This window comes from Apium graveolens, chromosome 5 (genome assembly GCF_009905375.1).
Source record: "Apium graveolens cultivar Ventura chromosome 5, ASM990537v1, whole genome shotgun sequence".
Taxonomy (NCBI): domain Eukaryota; kingdom Viridiplantae; phylum Streptophyta; class Magnoliopsida; order Apiales; family Apiaceae; genus Apium; species Apium graveolens.
The window spans coordinates 284,598,590-284,602,069 of NC_133651.1; the positions used below are offsets into that span (position 1 = coordinate 284,598,590).

Below are 3,480 nucleotides of genomic sequence, written 5' to 3' on the forward strand. Positions count from 1 at the left end.
GGACGTAATAGTTACTTACTCTTTTCGGTTGTGTTTCAGGTACTTTAGCAAGCGTTTATGCAAACTCGTTCTCGTGCTCGCAAGAGGACTTTAGATACAGCTGAGGAGACAGACGAAGTTCTTGATATTCCGGAGAAGTTAGATTTTGAGGATTCGGATTCAGGAGCTGAGCAGAAAGAACCAGTAAACATGGGAGATCGTATTGTTCAAGCTGATCTAGCTCTTATGGATTTTTCTCGGCCTAAAATTGATGATATTCAGTCAAGCATCCTTCATCCGGCTATTCAAGCTAACACCTTTGAAATCAAGCCGGGCACTATTCAGATGGTGCAGAATTCTGTTTCTTTTGGAGGAGCGGCAACTGAAGACCCCAACATGCACATAAGAAATTTTGTCGAGATCTGCAGCACTTTTAAGTATAATGGCGTGACTGATGAGGCTATCAAGTTGAGGCTTTTCCCATTCTCACTGAGGGATAAGGCTAAAGACTGGTTACATTCTGAACCAGCTGGGTCCATCACTACGTGGCAAGATCTTGCGCAAAAGTTTCTGGTGAAGTTTTATCCAATGGCAAAGACTGCTGCTATGAGGAGTGCTCTTACTCAGTTTGCGCAGCAACCTACAGAATCTATGTGCGAGGCTTGGGAACGCTACAAGGAAATGTTGAGAAAATGTCCACATCATGGAATGCCGGATTGGATGGTGATCACTGGTTTCTATAATGGTTTGGGGGCCCAATCTCGGCCCATGCTCGATGCAGCAGCTGGAGGCGCCTTATGGGCTAAAAGCTATACTGAGGCGTATAATCTTATAGAGACGATGGCTGCAAATGAGCATCAAAACCCAACTCAGAGGATGACGTCAGGCAAGGTAGCAGGTATTCTGGAAGTTGATGCAGCCACCGCTATTGCAGCCCAGCTCCAAGCGCTATCAATGAAGGTCGATTCTCTGGCTATGTATGGAGCTAATCAAATAGCTATGGTTTGTGAGCTTTGTGCAGGTTCTCATGCTACGGATCAGTGTTCTCTTGTCAACGAATCTGTTCAGTATGTGAATAATTATCAGTGACAACAGCAGCCTGTGCCAGCGACCTATCATCCTAATAACAGAAATCATCCAAATTTCAGTTGGGGGAATAATCAGAATGCGATTCAGCCAACATATCAGCAAGGAGTGAGTAAACAGTTTAACCCACCTGGATTCTAGCAACCACAGCAGTATGCTACAAGGCAATCATATCCTCAACAGGGAAGTGCAGCTGCACCTACTAGTGCTGATTTTGAGGAACTTAAGCTATTGTGCAAGAGTCAGGCGGTGTCTATCAAGACCTTGGAAAATCAAATCGGTCAATTAGCCAATGCAGTGCTCAATCATCAACCTGGCACTCTCCCCAGTGACACGGAAGTACCAGGCAGGAAGGAAGCTAAAGAGCAAGTCAAGGCTATTACCTTAAGGTCTGGAAAAGTAGCTGATGCTGAAAAGGCAAAAGAAGTCGAAGCTGAAGTTAGAGATGAAGAATCTAAGCAAAAGGAGAAAGCGGCGGAACCAAGGAAGACTACTGTTGAACACACTTGATAAGTGGCATTTTATACCACTTAGAACGTCTTAAAATGGCTTAAATTGGTGTCTTGAAATCAAGTATTTTGTGTATTTGATGCGTTTTTCTAGTGTTTATGCATTTCAGGGTATTAGTTGCATTTCGGAGGAGGAATCATCAAGAATAAGCCTTGGCATGTGTTCACCATTGAGAGAGGAAAAGAATGGGCAGATTACGGCGAAGAAACGGAGCAAACCTGGAATTTTTCCAGAAGGGTCCTGCGCGCCCGCGCAGCAATGCTGAGCGGCCGCGCAGCAGCCTTGCGCGCCCGCGCATAAATGCTGAGCGGCCGCGCAGGGTCGGGGAAAAGGATAAATTATTTTAGACTTCTACTTCTGTTTGGCTTCCAACTTCTATGTAATCTGAGTTTTATGGGACTATTATATAAGTAGATTTGAGACGTTTTCATAGAGAATATGAAGGAGATTATGTTTTAGATTGTGTTTTACGCAAGAAGCTAAGGAGATAAGGAAGAAGACCGATTTAGCACTCCGCAACGAAGAGGAAGCATATATTCTTGTGATTCTTGTTTCGTTGTGACGTTAGATGCTAGTTTTCTTGCTTTGACTTATTTACTCTTGTGACGTACTCTGTTTTAATATAACTAGTTTAGTTATTATTTTCTTGTGTTGTTTATCATGATTTCATATGAACCCATGATGGCGATAAGTTCTATTATGGGCTAATTGTGATCATGGGGTTTCAACGGATTTATTATGGAATTCTTTAGTTAATTGTTTAATACTTTAGTGTGTGATGATTGCATGATATCTAGTATTGGTTGTGCGTATTCGTCTTATGTGCGTCGCGAACATATAAGATAGGGTGTTAATCTCTTGTGAAGCGACGGTGAATCTTGAGATTTAGAACTTGCCATGCTAGCATAGGTTCATGTACGTTGTGCATGATTAGTGGGTAACTCTAACAGTTTTATTTGCCCTATGTAATCAAAAGGAATAACTTGTGCTTAAATCGTTGTGTTGTCAATTTCTGTAGACATATAGGAACTCAACATAATTGATGACTATTCAACTTCTATCTTAATTGTGGATGTTTGGTAGAATGGTATTAGTACAATGAAAGTTGGCTTTTATCAGTTCCGTGTTATTCGATTAATATCATCACTGTCACATGCTAAAGGTAATAACAATGGCTATAGAAGGAAGTAATAATGAAGTTGTGATCTCATGAGTGTTTTATTATTGATAAATTGAAGTGTTAGTTAAGTGGTTAATTAAGTAGTTAATTATAGTTAATATTTAATCAACAATTTTAAGTGTTATCTTAACATTGAGAAGTAATCATACATTGGTGAGTGAGTTTAATTAGACAATAACTTAGTCTGAGTCTCTGAGGGAACGAACTAGAAAGTATTCTATATTACTTGCGAACGCGTATACTTGCGTGAATATTAGTGCATGTTTTCGCCCTAACAAGTTTTTGGCGCCGCTGCCGGGGACTCGGCGTATTTGTTTAGTTTATGTACTTACCATCATTGGTCATTAGGACTCAGTGATTAGGACGTAGTAGTTACTTACTCTTTTCAGTTGTGTTTCAGGTACTTTAGCAAGCGTTTATGCAAACTCGTTCTCGTGCTCGCAAGAGGACCTTAGATACAGCTGAGGAGAAAGACGAAGTTCTTGATACTCCGGAGAAGTTAGATTTTGAGGATTCGGATTCAGGAACTGAGCAGAAAGAACCAGTAAACATGGGAGATCGTATTGTTCAAGCTGATCCAGCTCTTATGGATTTTTCTCGGCCTAAAATTGATGACATTCAGTCAAGCATCCTTCATCCGGCTATTCAAGCTAACACCTTTGAAATCAAGCCGGGCACTATTCAGATGGTGCAGAATTCTGTTTCTTTTGGAGGAGCGGCAACTG

The 3,480-nt window shown here is 41.2% G+C and overlaps 1 non-coding gene across 1 annotated transcript; it reads right to left on the bottom strand.

Annotated features, from left to right (window-relative positions):
• Positions 1-582: 582 nt before the first annotated feature.
• LOC141662628 (small nucleolar RNA R71) lies at positions 583-689 on the bottom strand. The gene has a single exon (XR_012550734.1). It is a non-coding gene; the product is annotated as a small nucleolar RNA R71 (small nucleolar RNA).
• Positions 690-3,480: the final 2,791 nt, after the last annotated feature.